Source organism: Bicyclus anynana, chromosome 15 (genome assembly GCF_947172395.1).
Source record: "Bicyclus anynana chromosome 15, ilBicAnyn1.1, whole genome shotgun sequence".
In the NCBI taxonomy this organism is placed as follows: domain Eukaryota; kingdom Metazoa; phylum Arthropoda; class Insecta; order Lepidoptera; family Nymphalidae; genus Bicyclus; species Bicyclus anynana.
This window is the reverse complement of record NC_069097.1, coordinates 1402768-1422096: the sequence shown is the minus strand read 5'-3', so window position 1 is coordinate 1422096 and position 19329 is coordinate 1402768. Positions and strand designations below refer to the sequence as shown.

Sequence of the window (19329 nt, the reverse complement as noted above, 5' to 3'; positions counted from 1 at the left end):
GTGTTTTTGAATGACACGGCATTATTTAACGTATTGTAAAAAGACACTACACCGATCAATACACTTAAAGCAGCATTGAAAATCTGTTGGTCTATCTCATTGCTTTATCAAGTCATCATTATCAACCCATATTCGTCACACTGCTGAGCTCGAGTTTCCTCTCGGAAATATATTTATCAAGTGGAATATAAAAAAAATAAACTGACTTGGAGATTTTAAAAAAAATCCGATGTGCAGAATCAATATTGTGACAATACCGCTACCAGTTTAATGTCCATTGGTTTTGGGAAAGGTTAGGAAAAGAAAACAAAACACGTCCATAAAAGCACTATCAATATATATTTCATACGAAGAAGTAGTGGTTTTACGGAATTCGCGCTACGTGAATTTGTTTCACTCATCCGATAATTTGCCGTAAGACAAAGTAAACATACGCTTACTATCTTTGAAAATTATTGTACTAACCGTGTTGGAAGAGTCTTATATAAATAAATTGGAAGATAAATCTGACAGGACTAATTTCAATACAACATGTTTTATTGCTTGAGATAATTTTTATCCTGTTTTTTGCATACATTAGCACCTTGTTACACATAACTACATTTTATGGAACAATTTTAGGGATATTATCTTCACAGAATTAATATTTAGATAGATCCTTTTTGACATAGACCCTTTTTTTATAAAAGACGGACACAACTCATAGCTAGTTTGGCTTTTCAGATATGACAATATGGGGATCGATTCTTAGGTTACGTCACTTTTTAAATAATAGCTTTTCTTCCATGAAAGTCGAATAGCAATCGTGAAACTGGCGATATTGCTTCACCTCGATATAATTCATTATTTTCAACCAAGGAAAACAGAGCGAAAGAACCGGAGCTTGAGAAACCAATGGTAAGGTATTTTTTTTAATTTTTGAATGTACAAATAAAAAACAATTTTAATTTCTTTTTAATTTCTGATATGATTCTATCAAATACCATCATTATTTCCTTAGAAAATAGTTGAACAACTTGGAGTGTTTGTAATTCGACGTTACACATCTCATCGAAATGTTTTTTACGTTTTGGAATGCGTTTGTTTTGCAAAACAGGGTCAACAGCACTTTTTTCAGCAACTTCTCCAGCCTCTTTTATCCAATATTCCATTGGATTTTGTCTCATGTTCTTTCATGCATCCATTAGTGCAACGGAACGGACAAGAATAATATCCGCTTCCTGAATTTCTATATTCACTCGATTTATTTTGCGAAGAATATTCCCCCAAGAATTAAATTAAGAATAAATTTAAAATCCTTTAGCTTCTGGAGCACGAGAAGTTTGCTTAACTTCTTCTAAGGCTTTCGCTATTTCTGGCAAATTATTTAATAGGGCATTCACTGCAACATGTTTCGCAGACCACCTCGTCTGACTACTTCCTTTTAAATTTGTTTTAACGTATTTTATTTATAATGTCCCACCTAGTTTTGGAGCCAACAAAACAGCAATAATTATACTTTTTGAATTAGTCCAAATAGGTTAATATCTTCCTGGCATGATGAGGCAGAATGAACACCTACAAGGTTTAAGGAGTGAGCTAAACACGGTACGAACTCAGCTCATTCCTTTCTGCAATCCTGGCTTGTACTCCTTCATGAATGCTGGCCGATTTTCATAAAATTTGCCTTGACATTGTCCAACTTCTAAATCATCTACCGCCAATTTTTCTAAAATCTGTTGACAAATGTCCTCTCCCGTCTTTCCAGCAACTTCTATGAAACCAATGAAACTTTCTTTTATTTGCCTATGCCAACCAATGCCATGCAATGCATGCAATAACCATGCCTACGCGCCTCGCGAAGTGTCTGTAATGTTCGGGTAGCACGTCTTACTCCGCACTTTGGGTATCCGTCGTGTTTTTGGTCATGAAATATCTGTACTTGTGCTATTATTTACTCCGTGGGCATGTTAAGTAAATGATGAGTTGTCCATTAGTCGGTAAAGTGTGAATTTGGCCGCCCCCTGAACTTGCCGCCCGGGGCATAGGCCCCGGCTTGCCCCCCGCTAGATCCGGCGCTGCCGGGTACTCATTGTAAAACATAAACTGGACCCTGCAAGGTGATATTTATGTGTTAAGCGATTATATTCCACTAAGATATATACGAGTAAGCGCGATTAATTATCTATTTGTGAACAACAAAAATAAATATTCCATTTTAAGCGTAGATGGTCTATTTAATAATGCGATCCGCATCTATCACAAAGGAATAGCGCCTAAAGTCGCTTGCTCGATAATACCAGCAAAATGAATAAAGGAATACCTAATTACATACCTACGCTCTTGTAACAAGTAAAACAAGTACAAAGTAAAAAGTCGCGCAAATATCCGGGGGCGTGCGGGACCGTAATGCGTGCGGCGTCGCGGGAAGCGGCTAGTGTTATTAGCCTGTGTAATAACAGAAGCTATTTCTTAGCTCATAAATTATTTGTGTCAGAGATTAACATTCGGAAACAGATGTGCTATAGCTTAGAAAATTCGTTCGTATCACTTCCGATGGTCCGCGCGGGCCAGGAGGGGGGTAGAGATGCCCCGCGCGCACGACTTCACACTCGCGCAGTCCTTTCCATATCATGAGAGTGTCACCAACGAGCTTGCCAAGCTATATATATAACATTTTCAGTTGTAAGTAACAAAGATGGCGCTGCAGCCATGTAAACATCAACTCCGTTTAAATATATAAGTAATATTAGTTTTACGTAATATTTTGAATTAAAACTTTGTGCAAACATGGACAATAATGTGATTTATATGTGAAAGGGTTATACAGACATATTTGTGATGTGTTTCTAATAAAGTTATTTACAAGCTTATCACGCTGTACTTGTGACAAAATGTTAACAATCCGGAAAAATAGAACAATCAAATGTGCCGCGCAAGCCGCGGGTTCGAGTTCTTCATTACAGACATTTCCAAATAAATAAATAAATAAGTAACACACTTCACCTATCAGAAAAGCCATTTCCAAAATGGTAGAGGTTCTATGATAAGCTGTATGTTTGACTTTATTTGTACCTATATATATTTTTTTCCTAAAATTATCTGACACTAACAAAAATAAATAAACAAAACAATAAATTATTTAAATTGATTATTTTGTATAGAGTTAAGCAATAGTAAAACAGCATTTCAGTTTTATACTTAAGACTGCCTTTAGATCTCCTTCATCCGGCTCTCTCGCAAAATCCGTCCTTAGCAGACGTCTACTAACTATGAACTACCTTCCTGCCTAATTCCTTTAAATGTTAAAATAAATTAACTTTTTAAAAGTTAAAATAAGTTTTTTTTACAAAATGTAAATGTTATGTTGTAATATTAATGTTAATAAAAAGGCTGCGTTGGATGTATTTGCGACAATATTATTAAATTTACAACGAATTTCATTCATCCTCTTTGGACAAATTATACTAACAATGATTTCACAAATCCTCAATAGCTCCTCAGTAACGGGATCGGACTCATTACAGAGGTTATGGAATCGATTCCTGCACTGGGGATTATTATCATACCCACTCCTAACACAATGTTTCCGATTAAATGGAGGGGAACACAGGAATATTGGTCATATTTAATTGCAAAGTTACCTATTTTTGCGAAACCTCTGTTATAATTACATATTCTATGACTCAACCCTGATCGTACGCACAAATTGATCTCACGGGCGCGGTATTATTGATATCCACATGGGAGGTGCCAATTTATTCGCCTTTAATTGGACGCAAATGGCCTCGTGCGACGCCGCCTGACCTATCTCACGGTGGGTTATATTGGAGTAGGTCTAATGGATTTTACAAACACCTGCTTCTATTACGTACAGACACAATCATAATTTTTGAAAGAGTATTATTTATGCTCGTGTGTGTATCTTTTGTTTTTTACAGGCTTTTATTAATGTTACCTTGTAACTTTACAGGTCATGGGCACCTGAAAATCAAATCTTGGAAGTTAAATTTGTACTACGTCACGTTCCCCTTACGAATTTAAATTTTTTGTTTCATTGTGGTACTAGCTACTACTTGTCTATATCTAAACTCAATACTAATAATATTGAAAGTTTGTGTAGAAAGTAAAGTTTGTGGTATTCTACTGGTACTAAGTAAAACTAAATCGATTTTAACTCTTTTACCACTTGAAAGCCACGTTTTTTGTGAGTGTCATTCGTTATATTTTATTTCCATATCCTCTCGGGAACGGGAACTACGTAGGTGAAACTTCGGGGCGTCAAATATGTACGGACATTCAAGTAATAATAAAAATATTGTTTTTTCTAGATAATGTATAATTATGTACCTTTATAAAGCTTATTTATAAAAATATCTTTTTAAATATTGTAATTTATGTTTTATTAACGATACCATATGTAATTGTATGTGTAGGTAAAATTCAATAATTATGGTAATCATAAACCGATATATGTCTAAAACATACGATGTAGATACGTCTTGCAAATAGTCTGATGTAAAATGTTGAAGCATTAATTATATTACGGCTTCGGTTTTTTTAAATATATTTCCACGATTATTTAAATACACTTGACACTTTACACATCAATTTTGTATAGCTCAGAGGCTCATCTAAAACAAAATCACGTATTTTGATAATCAAAGCCTCGGGCACTCACGACACACGCGCACCCAATCATTCCACAGACATAATGAGACAGCAAAATTAATTCTATATAGATGAAGTTAAATTGATTAAAGCCTGCGGATATTGTAATTTATTTATAGTATACTACATTAGTATATTTATAAAGGTACATAATTATTGTATACTAGTAGACGCCACGCGGTTTCACCCGTGTGGTTTCCTTTTTGTAGGAATACGGAGATAAAATAAAACCTAGCCTTACTCGATGAATGGGCTATATAACACTGAAAGAATTTTTCAAATCGGACCAGTAGTTCCTGAGATTAGCGCTTTCAATCAAACAAACAAACATACTCTTCAGCTTTATAATATTGGTATAAATTCCAATACTGATGGCCTAATTTGAGGTTTTAAAAATGTTGTATACTAAACTAGCGACCCGCCCTGGCTTCGCACAGGTGCTATGTAGATACTAATGTAGGACAGTGTGGAGTGATTAATCTTTAAATTTAAGCCTTTTAAACCATAAGGATTTAGGATTTTCAGGAACGGCTTTAATTAACACAGCACTAACTTGGTACCGTCTTCATACTGATCAGAAGGTAGCACATACGATGTTATTTTTCACTTTTTATTTTAGTAGAAACATTTTTGTGATTTTGAAGTCGGTTGTATTTTTTTATTAAATATTTTCACTAGATGAATAGAATGCATTTGTACGTAATAATAATGAAAATTCAATGGAATGAAAGCGTTACTGTGTTCAGGCCTGAAGGGCATGGTTAAATTTTTAACGTCTCAAGTAGATAGAAACAGGGCGGCACTTTACTGTAAGTATTCTTTGCATGTTTTGAAGTGTTGCTCAGTTTGTAGTTGATGGTTTTCCAATTATTATTATTATTACTAAAATTTCTATACTAATACTACAAAGAGGAAAGATTTGATTGTTTGTTTTTTTGTTTTGAATAGGCTCCAAAACTACTGAACTCTTTCACTATAAGTAAGCAACACTATCCCCGGGCGCTATATGCTATATTATTTTTATCCTTTTCCTACGGAAACAGGAATTTCGTGGAAGAAACCGCGTGGCGACTGCCTTTTTAAATATTTTTGTGGTTGCTTTTGCTCGATACCCAGTTGAAATTAATTTAAAAACTTATAATTTTTAAATTAAGTCTTTAAATACCTGGCAAGTTAGCTTGCTTCCATTTTAAGTTGTATCATCATTAAATATCAAGTGAGATCGCATATAAGTGCTAATTTGTTGTAAAATAACATAAAAGTAAAGTAATATTTTTTATAACCAGCTTTCAATTACTATTATCATAAAAAATATACCATAAAGATTCCATCATCTCCACAATAACAAGCGAAACTTATAAGCCACATAGTTGATGTCAATCGATCGTTTATAATCTCCAAGTGAAACACAACAAATTGACATATCAGTGTAATTTTATGTGAATGAAAATACTTCACACCACTTTGTTCTTAGGGACATTTTACACAGTAGACGTGTCTGTGTATATTGAATTATTGTCGTGGGCCAAGTTACAGACGACTATCTTTAAATATAGAGCCGTGATAGCCCAGTGGATATGGCCTCTGCCTTCGTTTCCGGAGGGTGTGAGTTCGAATCCGGTCCGGGGCATGCATCTCTAATTTTTCAGTTGTGTGCATTTTAAGAAATTAAATATCACGTGTCTCAAACGGTGAAGGAAAAACATCGTGAGGAAAACTGCACATCGGAGAATTTTCTTAATTATCTGCGTGTGTGAAGTCTGCCAATTGGGCCAGCGTGGTTGTGACTAATGGCTTAACCCCTCTCATTCTGAGAGGAGACTCGAGCTCAGCAGTGAGCCGAATATGGGTTGATAAAAATGATGATGTTCTTTAAATATCGCACCGGAAAGCGCAGTGTTGGTCGATCCTCCACTAGGTGCATCGTCTCCCAAGGTTGAAGAAGAGCATCCATCGGGAATCGAAGCAGGCGGTCCAGGACTGTGATGTTTGCTTTTGGTTATATAAGACTGTCTCTCAATGGGCAGACATCAATAGTAGTTGTGACAATGGTGATGTTAAAGTCATATAAATCAGTATGAACAAATAAGAACAAGGATTTAGTCCGTCGTCGTAGTGGGGATATTGCTCTCATCTAAGATAATCTTTAAATATAATATAAAATATAACCTCAAATCAGTCTGTAGATATAAACGGACTTTAAGACGTCAACGTGGTATATTACCAATAACTTCTGGTAGTGACTGCTAAAGAATCGAACAAGTCAAAATATATTACTCTAATCCTGCCAGTACTTAAGTAGTATGGAGGATCTTTCCAAATGCCCCTCTTTTGGCATAAAAGGGCCCTAGCCCTGCAGTAGCTCATTAAAATATTCAGATAATAATAATGATCTTATATTGATGGGTTTTGAAATACAAAAATCGCTTAACTCTTATCGCTTGCATCGTGACCCCATAGAGCTCAATGGCATACCGGCAAAGAGGCTTTTTCCTCCTCTAGGACTTGTTCAAGTAAAAAATCCTCATTAAAAAGACTCCCGTGCGTTTACAAGATCTTGTGGTGATATCTGCTCGTTTAGTCCGCGCCCCACGTATATATGACGTTAATGGAAAATTCAGAGCATAGTTCCTATAAAAGTTAATCTACACTCGTGGTTTTTATAGTAAAAAGGTGTTTGGAGCATGCAGTGTCATTTGTATGTGATTGTTTATAAGTGTCTGACGGTATGCGGTGCCATGGTTTTCGCATTCCGTCTGCAACAATGTTAAAACTTTATATAAGTATTATTTAGTTGTTAATTGCATTATTATTATATTTCGTTAACGTCGGCAATTTACCAGTGCTGATCTAAACTAATATTATGAAGAGGTAAGATTTCCCCTTTTCTGTTTATTTTTGTTACAATTTTAACTCAAATCTATTCGATAGATTTTAACTATTCTTTCGCCATTGTTGCATATTTTATTTCCGTATCTTTACGGGATTAGGACTACATGCGTGAAAACGCGGGATTCTGCCAGTCTTAGTATAGCCTTAAGAAGCCATTATGTTGCTATAAGTAGAACCTTGAACCGTATGTAGTTTTTTTTTAAATATTTGATCTTGGTTCTACATTTTGTCATAGTTAAATTGCGTTTTGAACATCAGCAGTCATTATTAATCAATAATTTATTAGAATGGGAAGTCAAAAATGAGGAGATCCGCAGACGAATTAAAGTCACTGATATAGCGCAGCAAGTCACGAAGCTGAAGTGGCAATGGGCAGGCCACATAGTTCGAAGAGCCAACGGACATTGGGGTCCCAAGGAAGGTGACTGGAAAACGCAGTGTTGGTCAACCACCCAATAGGTGGACCGAAACAAACAAGCGGGTTTCGGGAAGCCGTTGGATGCTAACGGTTTGAGACCGATGTGCTTGGAAGTCCATGCAAGAGGCCTATGTCCACCAGTGGATGACCTTCGGCTGAAAATGAAGATGATGATGATGATGGGAAGTCTTAGTTCCAAATTTAATAAATATGTTCTATAGAAGATCTTAGAACTCCTGTAAATGGACAGGACAAGACAGCTCAAATGCAAATTGCCTACGACAAGATAAAGCACGGAGATCCAAAATTCAAAACTGGCTTTAGATTTATTATCAAAAGACTCAACCTTAACGATCCAAAAGAACTAATAAAAGTCAATTCGAATAAAGTGTATAGTGATTTTTAGATAAACTTCGTAGACAATACACAAATTTACATAATCATCAACACTTTAACAAAAGTCCGTATCACAATATCAAAGTACGCCGTTTAACGATTCAAAGAAGGGCCATGTTTTTCCGTTGAAAGAATAATGTGCTGGTCGGCAATAAATTACGTAGCTGACTTACAAAATATTTTATACACAAAATTACGGATGTATTTTACGGTAATTTAATTGGTACCATTAACGTCTTAGATATTGATTACGATTTATGGCTCTTTTAAGAGTTGAAATGTTCTATTAACTATTATCTGTATATATTCTAATATTGTTTCTCTTTGTAGAATCTAAAACAGAAATATACCTAATATATCATGTCAAAATTAGAGAAATCTCTAATACTTGGATCGTACGCCAACGTTAAATCATTGATTAACAATTTCCACCCCCTTTTTGTTAAAGAACAACAAACTTGAGAAATCTATCTTAAATACTATCTTAACAATTTAGAAAATATAAATTCTTCATGCAGAGCTGAATATCAAAGTCAGGACCTTACAGTTATAAACTATCTATTCAACAATGCTTATAGAACGAGATATCTGACGGCCGCGTGGCGCAGTGGGTAGTGACCCTGCTTTCTGCATCCACAGCCGTGGGTTCGATTCCCACAACTGGAAAATATTTGTGTGTTGAGCATGGGTGTTTTCCAGTGTATGTCTGTATTAATACACTATATAAGTATTTATATGTAGTATATAAAATATAAATATAAACGTATATGAAAATTATAATATCAACTATCTTAGTACCCATAACACAAGCTACTCTGTATGCTTACTTTGGGGCTAGATAGTGAATGTGTATTGTTTAAGCATATTTAAGTATATTAAGTATAGAAGTATTTAAACCTATATTATTGATCAATACTAACTACCATTCCTAGAAATTTTCTAATGAATAAAATTTAATTGTCATCATGACTAAACTATAACAATCCATGTTCAGGCTCACCATACTGCTCCAATGTGGATTGGCAGGCTTAAGGTGATAATTTTGACTTTGTAACGACTACTGTCACCAGAACAAGCTGATAGGTACTCATCCAGGCTCAGGTAACACTACCATCTTCTAAAATGGAAGAAAAGCTCAACATTTCGTAGCTCAAACAATACTTGAACCGAGGACTCCGTGTAGCTGCTTACTCTAACCATTGGTTCATCGAGGCAGTTATAAGGAATCACTTTGTCTTGTCTTGGTTAATAAGCAAAAATTGCTAGCCCAGCCGCAATAAAACTAAAAAATGTATACCACATTTGTTTGTACATTTATCTCTCAGTACCGATAAATAAAGATTGCAGACAGCTAAATTACTCTGCTTCCGTGCCACGCGGCATATTAAGGCTTCTCACCACCTTTTAAAAATAATTTACAACCTTAATTCCATCACACTAAGATAAAAAATCGATAAAGTTACACACTGAAATAAAAAAAATATCCCTCGCTTCCATTTTCGATTCTATCACAAATGGATACGTCAGCATTTTCAACAGCAGAACCACATAGTCCAGATGAATGAAAATTAACTCTATTGTAACAGTTTTAGAGTTTATTTTACATTGTTGCGTTGTTTGCTACAATTATTTAGAGGCAAGGTAAGATAACTAACGAGGTATCAGGGCATTCTAAGCGGGCCTTTGGAAACGTCTCTTAAACGCGACTCGTAAAGGGAGCACCGACAAATTGTCCCATTCAATGGTTTATGCTACATCTAAATGGTAAGCAATTATTGCTGCAACTCGCTTTGGTATTCGTTTAATGAACATTGTTTTCTATGAGTTTCCTTAACAAAATCTCAATGGGCCGAGATAAAGGCAATGATTTGTCTCTTATTCAGATCGTTTTGATTACTCGGACTGCTTTCCGCATTTGAATATCCTGTGTGTGAATACAACCACAGTTATACAAATTCATGTTTTGTAAATATTTACAATACTTTGTTTTAGGCTGACCCTATTTTGGCTGAAGGCAGGCGAGAAGTTTCTGAAAATGTGGGGGATATACGTGTAAATAATATAGAACCTACCTAAAATGTTAAAATTTGAAAAAAGTGAAAATGATTAATAACTTCCTTGAAGACAGACTTTCCTAGAAGAAAGAAAAGCCCGACCGAGGACTCAAACCAGGTAAAACCTAGTTTGGCTGATGGGAGGCTTCGGCCGTTGCTGCCAAGCGATTTAGCGTTCCAGTACGATGTCGTGTAGAAACCGAAAGGGGTGTGGATTTTCATCCTCCTCCTAACAAGTTACCCGCTTCCATATTGGATTACATCATCAATTACCATCAGGTGAGATTGTAATTAAGGGCTAACTTGTAAAGAATATAAAAAAAACTTCTGATCCGAATCCATAAAAATTTTAATAAAAAAAATTCAACCGACTTCCAACTCAAAAATTAACCTAAACTAAAAAGCAAAAAATAACATCTTACCTATGTGCTACCTTCTGATCAGTTTGAAGGCGGTGCCAAGCCAGTGATGTTTTAATTCAAGCCGTTTAAATTACAAAATTTCTGTGGTTCTTTCAGAAACGGCTTTAATTTAAACATGACACTGGATTGGCACCGCCTTCAAACTGATCAGATTACCAATAGGCAAATCACTTGACCAACGAGGAAGCCAATCTTAGTATAATAATAATATGCAACCTAAATTAAATCAAAATCAACCGAAATATTGATTCTGCATCGATAATTTCATATGGTACACAGTAATATCGATTCAAAATCCATTTACGCGAATATTGACAGCCACAAAATAAATTGCACTTTAACAGGAATGTCCGAAGTTTCGCATCAAGACGAGAATAATTAAAATCGTGAGATAATGTAAATTGAAAAACATTTAAAAAATGATTTTATTAACCGCGTTGTATTGACATTTGCCAAATTGAGTTTCACACCAAATTGCGGCGATTATTGGTATGTGACAAGATTGGTTTATCGTACTGAATAAAGAATGGAATTAATGACCATTTTTGACGTCATTTTGTATGTTTTTTTTTATCCAATGACAAGTAAGTCCTTGACTGCCTGTGCCATTATTACCTGCTATCTCACCTGTGCCATTATTACTTGCTATCTCACCTGTGCCACCATATATTAAGTGAGGTCTGAGATGGAAGCAAGAGGTACAAGATTATACCCATACTTCTGACGGTTTCTACGGCATCGTACCGGACCGCCGAATCTCTTGGCGGTACGTCCTTGTCTGTAGGTAACTAGCCACGGCGATGCCTACCACTAGATCAGACCTCAGTGAATTTAGAAAATATAAAATCCTTATCCAGGACCTTTCTGTTGAGATCCATAATCAAAAAAAGATTTTTAAATAAACTTGTGTTTCCTAACACTTATGATTTGTGCACCTTCAAGACAAGAGTGAATAGGCATTTTCTAGGCAAGCGCGCTCCAACCTAGACCTCATCATTGCTTTCCACCAGGCATGATTGTAGTCAAGCGCAAGTCTATTATGAATAAAAAAAAAACCAAGAGGCAGTTAAAAAAGTGTGAGCAGCAGATGTGGTAGTATCCGGTTAACAAGTAAATGAAATGCGATATTTTATCAAAATAACACCAATAAATACGAATATTAACAAAATTACATACAATGGTGTTGATTTTACAACTTGAACATAATTTGAGTTTAATTGAGTCTGAGTTTACGTGCTTTTTACGATGCACTTAGTGAGATATAAAAATCATAAAAATGTTTAGTATCGGTTATTTAAATTTAACACCGTAAAGCATGCAGTAAATGTTTTATTTATTATTATGCACTGATCTTATTTTGTCACTAATAAATTTTTATTTATTATTTGCACTTACCTCAAAAATCTTTTGGTACGAGTATGAGATCAATTTTAAAAAATTAGTAACATGTTTTATTCGTTTCTACAATTTTATAAAACACTGTTTAAGTAATTATTATTAACTTCATCATTATCAATCCATATTCAGCTCACTGCTGAGCACGAGTCTCCTCTCAAAATAGGCTAATAGTCCTCCACGCTGGTCCAATGCGGATTGGCAGACTTCACACATGCGTTTGAGACACGTGATATTTAATTTCTTAAAATTAAAAATTATTTACCTAAAATGATATAAGTAATTGTTACAAATAAGAATAAATACAATTAAGATTGACATTGAATTATGCATAATTGAAATTAAATTATTGAAAATATGTCTAAATGAAATTTAATCTACGTCAGAAAATTTTATTAACCTTATTGCTATAATATCGCAAGCATTACTATTAACCTTTGGTCCTAATTGGGAGTTATAGACGTGACAAAAATGCCCCGTACCCAATATGGGCTCTGTATTCATCATGAACAGATAAAATCCTACGCTCCTAACATAAAGCTATCACAGACTGTCTTCCGTATCCCAATGGCATTCCGATCTTTACCCATGGATGCTGGGACATCGCCCATTGAAGATAACTATCGCCGACTGCGGACCGTTTCAGACGTGCGGAATATGCGGCCTTAGTTACTAAACTAGGCCCTTATTAAAACCTTAACAAACCATTTTGGGATTAAATCCTGCTCCCCATTGTTATTAGGTTAATAGCCCCTGGCTAATGGGTTTGTTTTTAATTGTGACGTTCCAAAAACCGTTAGCTCTGCAGTGTGCCTAGTGGGAGTTTTCAATATTTTCATACTGTTACTATCATGTTGACGTTTTCGCAAATTTTATATGGAATTGAAACAGTTGTGCAGTAGTGCCACTAGATGGCGCTGTTTCAATTCCTTAGAAATTCGCGTTTACGTTACGTGACGGTAACAGTATCAAACTGCCACTAGGTCCTCTGATTTGATTTTTCGAATACAGTTATGGCTTAAAAAAATAAATTTAGTTATAATCCAAAGTAGAAAAGTTTCCAATTTTAAAATTTTAGATGGTACCTACCTGGTGTAATGTATCCAGTTCTTCATATTAAGTAGGTAGGTTAATAATGATAATAAATAAAATTACCATCACAATCGATACCCGCGTTGTCGTGTCTCGTTCCCGTAGAATACGGGGGTAAAATAAATAAAATAACACCAATGACTCTCACAAATAACGTGGCTTTCTATTGGTAAAAGGATTTTCTAAATCGGTTTGGTAGTTCCAGAGATTACCCTTACTACCTCATAAACTTTATCTCTCTAAAATATTGTAGTATAGATTTTTGTTTTCTGAAGATAAAATACAATAAAAGCGCTTAAATTTTCGAGATTTTATTCTAAATTCGAACAGGTATCTATATTATTTATGTATCTTAGATGTAACTATACAAAGTATAAGAATATTTACGGTTTGTCTATGGGAGGCCTTACTCGGTAAAATAGTAGTATATTTCAGTTACAGTTTAGAGGTTTCGATGTGTTTGCGGACAGAGAGAGGTATTTATTTGGTGTCGCTGTCTTGTAAATTTTGTCCCTACTTAGTCCCACATAAATCTTCTCAGAAGATGAGAAATTACTAAGATATACTTAGTATATTTATAGTATCTTAAACTTAAAACAATATAACAGCTTGTGATTTTGATCGAGCGAATTTACGTTACATTGAAAAGGCTAAGACGATGATAAATTTAAATAGTTTTTAAAGATGTCGCGGATTTTTATTATCTATACTCATATTATAAAGCTGAAGAGTTTGTTTGTTTGATTGAACTCGCTAATCTCAGGAACTACTGGACCGATTTAAAAAATTCTTTCAGTGTTAGATAGCCCATCTATCGAGGAAGGATATAGGCTGTATATTATCCCCGTATTTCTACAAGAACAGGAACCATGCGAGTGAAATCGCGCGACGTCAGCTAGTGTTAGATAAGTTCTTATGTTGTGTGGAGCATAGATGGAGCGCTATTTAAAACACAGATTCGACCTAAAGAAAAAACATGGATAGATTTTTTGGAGACAATCTTTTTTTGAAGTCAAACTTGTTTGACAAACAATTTAGTATTTTTGGAAAGGACAAATGAAGCAGAAGCATATGCATAGGAATTGACTTTTATTTATAGCTCGAGATTACATAGAACATAGCATATGAGAAACGAATGCAAAATATTGCCACGAGACGACCATAGCAGTACAGTTTCTGGTTACCGATTTAAATGGTATTGAAAACTTGCATCGCTAATAAAGGTAAACGATGACTGACCGCTGAATGGGCAGAACAAGTGATATTACCAACATATCGTACGTTTTGTATGTATATTTATGGGATATTCTGGTGTTTATTTGGGTCTTGTGGAAGAGGTTTTGTGATCTACGTTATTCATACTAATTCTATAATGCACCAGTAGGTTCCCTCGTTGGCTCAGTGGTTAGCCTATGTGGCTTCAGATCACGATGTTCTAGGTTTGAATCCTAGATCAGGCTATGAAGAAGGTTTTTTTAAGCTAAGCTCATCTTTCTTCTAAGAAATTTTCAGTAAAATTTTTCTGGCCAGAGTTGGGAAGGTGGTTTAACAATTTGTTCTTATTTAGAAATATACAGAATAATATATAAAAGTAAAACATTACGATTAAAGATTAAATAAAGGTAGTTTTATTCCATTGATTCATACTACATATTGCATACCTATGCTACATAAAAGGGATCAGAAACGTCATCCCCGGCCCAAACCTACGCTTACCAGCAATTTACTTATAACTGAAAAAATGTTGATAATTCTACTTTAATAATGAAATCATTACTTTATCAAAAAAAGTTTGCTTTAACGTTTTACGACATTTTTAATTCATCTTTAATTTGTCCACAACTGGGACAATACAAACTGAGCTCGTTGACCATACAACCTGAGTTTTACGATATTTTTTAAGACTAATGTTCGTCTGTTCGTTATCTTGTTTGTCAAGCTTTTTGGCAACCGAAAAAAATAATACAGCTTCAAATGTTAGGTGATCTGGTTCACCGGCGAACATTTTGCCCTGGAAGAATGATAAAAAATTACATTTTTCTTCAAGAAACATACGTTCATTAAGCCAATTATTTAATCAGATCCTTATTTATACATCTTAACACCATCTCCGTATTACATTACATGAGGGTATACCTGAGTTCTTTGAGCCGACGTTGTATGGGCTGGTGGGCATTTTTGAATTGAAATTCAAAATACTTTTAAAAAATCAAGTTTGTTCGTAAGTAGTGACTCTATCACCGGTTCGAAAGGATCATTCTTCTGAAAAACTGGCAAGAAACTTAGAAGATTGTAACCACTAGACTCTTCCTAAGGTAGCACGTGACCATCTTAGAATGTGCATCGTCACTTAACATCTGTTGAGATCTCTGTCTTAACCTGTCCGTCCATAATTTTGAGCCATATCTGTTTTGTTGAGCTATCTAAATCACCGGAAAAAAAACCGTTAGAATCGATTAGCGTAATAAAATTATCCCTAGATACAAATAAATACTTAAGTTGAGAAATTTGCTCCCCATATCAGGCGTATCGGACGTATAAGATTTCCATGTCAGAAAACTTTATAAGCAGATCCCATAAAACCATGTTGGGACTGCACCGGGAGACGAAAAGGTTTTATATTTCCTTTTCGGAAATTGGTCTTAGAGTTGTAGTATGTAGAAGGAAAACTTATAACATAATCTGCCATTATAATTATCCTACTATTTTTTTACATACAGTCACACAAGTCACAAAAGCTCGAAAACCACCTGACATGCAAAATTTAAATTTGGGAGGTAGGAAGTTTACGAATTAACAGAAATCCGCTTCCAGGTTTTGCAAAAGTAAAGAGCGGATGAAGTCGCGGGCGTCCGTTAGTTTCTTTTAATTTATTGTAAGTTTTATCTTAAAACCAAAATGGTTAAAAAAAGAAAGGTTTATCAATATTTTGTAGACTGAGATCCAGATATTATTATACCAATCAAAGATACTTAAATAATTATAGAAATAAATATTGAAATAAACTAAAGTAGGTATAACAATCTTATCTGAAATAAAAACAATCAATACTCCCCAAGTAAGTTCATATTTTTAAGTGAACTTTGGTTCTTTTAATAAATTTTGTTCATATTTTCATAAAATTGGCATGGAATTTTGTAGGCATATTTCGGAAATACATAACAGGTGGCGCAATAAAAGGTATATTTAAGCGCCACCTGTTATGAATTATTTGTATTACAACATCAGTGACATCTACCCGCACTAGCGTAGAGTCTGTTAAAGCATGGCGAGTGGATGCCACGTCACCAACACAAACCCATCCCCATCGATCGCTACATTTCTAGTATTCTAAACTACTAATTGTTTCCAAGTGTTAATTGCTTATGAGAATTACATTGTCTTGATTTTCTGTGAAATATAACTTAATTATAAGCCTTATGTTTCTAGTATTTTATTTAATTAATAAATATAAGTCTCGATAGCCTCCATTGCGCAGTGGTATGCGCGGTGGATTTACAAGATGGTCCTGGGTTCGATCCCCGGCTGGACCAATTATTATTAAGTCAACTTAAAGGAAAACTTTAATCTGGAAGCTTTCTCTTTTAAAAAATAAGTAACCGAGTTAACAAAGGTATGAAAGAAACTAACGCGACGAATCCAGAACCTCATTCTTTTTTTACTCAATTTAAAAAGAAAAAAAACTCAATAAACTTAGGTGTCTTCTTATCTCGAACCAATACTCTAGTTCAGACCAGACGAGATTAACTGTACCAATAGTTAAGTCAGTTATGTTCCGTCTACGAGTTACTATTAGTCTAAGTCCCACGGTTCCACTCATTGGAATTGAATCGGCAGTTATAAAAAAGTGCTATTTACGAGCTGTGAAAAGAAGCTTAAAGCTGAAAGTAGTTGAGTGAAGCTTAACTTTTAATAGCTTTTTTTGCTGTGTAATGTCGATACGTCTATTTGTCATCATTGAATTATTCATATGACTGAGATGTGAGGCTATATTATGCTTACATCCTCAATTTCAACGTTGATGTAAGGATAACGAAGCGACGAAACCAAAATATGTTGTTAGCTAAATGTTAATTGTTATTCATTCAATTTAACAAATTGTATTTTTTTAAAAGTCCGATATTAATTAAACTTTTCTTATAGTCGTAGAGGTTAAAAACAATCCGTTTTATAGGTATAAAAGTTTTAAATAAAATAATATGTTTATCATATATATCATAAAAGCGAAAGTTTGTGTGTAAGTGTGTAAGTATGTTTGTTCCTCTTTTACGCTGCGGCTACTGAAGCGATTTGGGTGAAATTTGGAATGGAAATAGATTTTACTCTGGATTAACACATAGGCTACTTTTCATTCCGGAAAAATCCATGGTTCCCGAGGGGTTTGTGAAAAACTGAATTTTACGCAGACAAAGTCGCGGGCGTCTGCTAGTTCTGAATAATTATTTCTCAATTTTAATTAATTACTTTCATGTTTGACCATCTTTTTATATACTGTAAGTGTAGCTTTTTTTTTTTCTTGAAAATTTCATTTGATTATAGTTAGGAAATAATTATTTTTAGAAACCTATAAAGAAAAATAATGAAAATTAAAAACAAGAATAATAAATTTAAAATGCACTGCCCGGGAATCGAACCCGGGTCGCAAGAATGGGAGTCTTGCATGATACCACTACACCAGCAGTGCGCTTGCTTAGTGTCTTCAAATTGGTGCACTTACTCTTTCGTATTAATTTTTCAAAAAGCCAAAAAAGTATTTTGATTTTTAGGCTGCTGTAAGCGTATTCTGAAATACTAATCGAAAAATTACTAGACCTAACGTAAATTTGCAAAAAATGCCCAATTTTTCAGTTTGGCTGGCTCATGATAAAGATAGGTTTAAAACATAAATAATTGAAAAATTCACTTTAGTTTCCGTCGTTTTTCTTTTACGTTATTTGCCTAGGAAAAATCCAACTTTATTTAAGCTGATAATACAATATTTCCACGAAAATCCCATCAAAATCATTTTGTAATTCTATGCGTATGCATATTGCTTGCACTGTAATAAAATCTTTTTACAACGACGGCGACTGTGTGTAGCCTGGTAACATTGTTTTTAACCTTTTTAATCTAAACAGAACGGTCGTTCCGGAATCTACGTACCAGTGGCATAAATAGGTATAAATCATCTGTGGCCCGTGGCAAATCCTATCTGCATATATATAATCTTATATCCTATCCAGAAACAGTGGCGTAGGTAGATTATATAAACGCCACTGTTTCTGCGTGAAATCTAGTCTGTTCTCTACAAAAACATTATCCATACTGTAAAACTATTCCGTAGTCGCAGTCGATTATGGTTTTCTTAAAGCAATATTTTATTTTCAGTTAATTTATATAGTACGAATGCCCAGGTAGCTACGAACTGGCTCTAGTATTTGAAAGGAAATACAGCGAATTACGAACATCGTGAATAAATCAACACCCAAGCAACCACCGTTCCATGTTGGATTGTAAAATACCAATAATTCTATTGCGGCCTGATTGTTTAGACGTTGCCTACGTTGCACGGTTTACTGAAGCAGTTGTTTGCACTGAATTATAATTATTTATACAAACTTGAACTCCAGTTCTAACTAGATAAAACTGGAAAACTGATTGTTTAGACGTTGCCAATGTTGTTGTTGTTTACTGAAGTGGTTGTATGCCCTGAATTATATTCATTAAACCTGTAAGATTTGAACTTGATCTTGAATATTATATCTAGTTATACTTAATCTACATCTAAAAATTAGATGTTCTCAACTTACTTGCACTTCTGCCCTCGACTTCATCTTTGTGATATTTAGATATAGTTTTTGGGGTTTTCTGTAAAGTAGCCTTATACATGTCCATTCAAAATTTAACAACATCAGTTCATTAGTTTCAGCGTTAAGGAGTGTACCTCCTACAGACTTTAGATAGGATAACGAGGTTTTATGTCGAAATTTCTTCCATCATAACCGGTCATCATTTAAATGGTAAATTTTAA

At 34.6% G+C, this 19329-nt stretch overlaps 1 non-coding gene across 1 annotated transcript; it reads right to left on the bottom strand.

Moving 5' to 3' along the window:
- Window positions 1-17932: 17932 nt before the first annotated feature.
- Window positions 17933-18003, bottom strand: Trnag-ccc (transfer RNA glycine (anticodon CCC)). The gene has a single exon. It is a non-coding gene; the product is annotated as a tRNA-Gly (tRNA).
- Between the last annotated feature and the right edge of the window lie 1326 nt (window positions 18004-19329).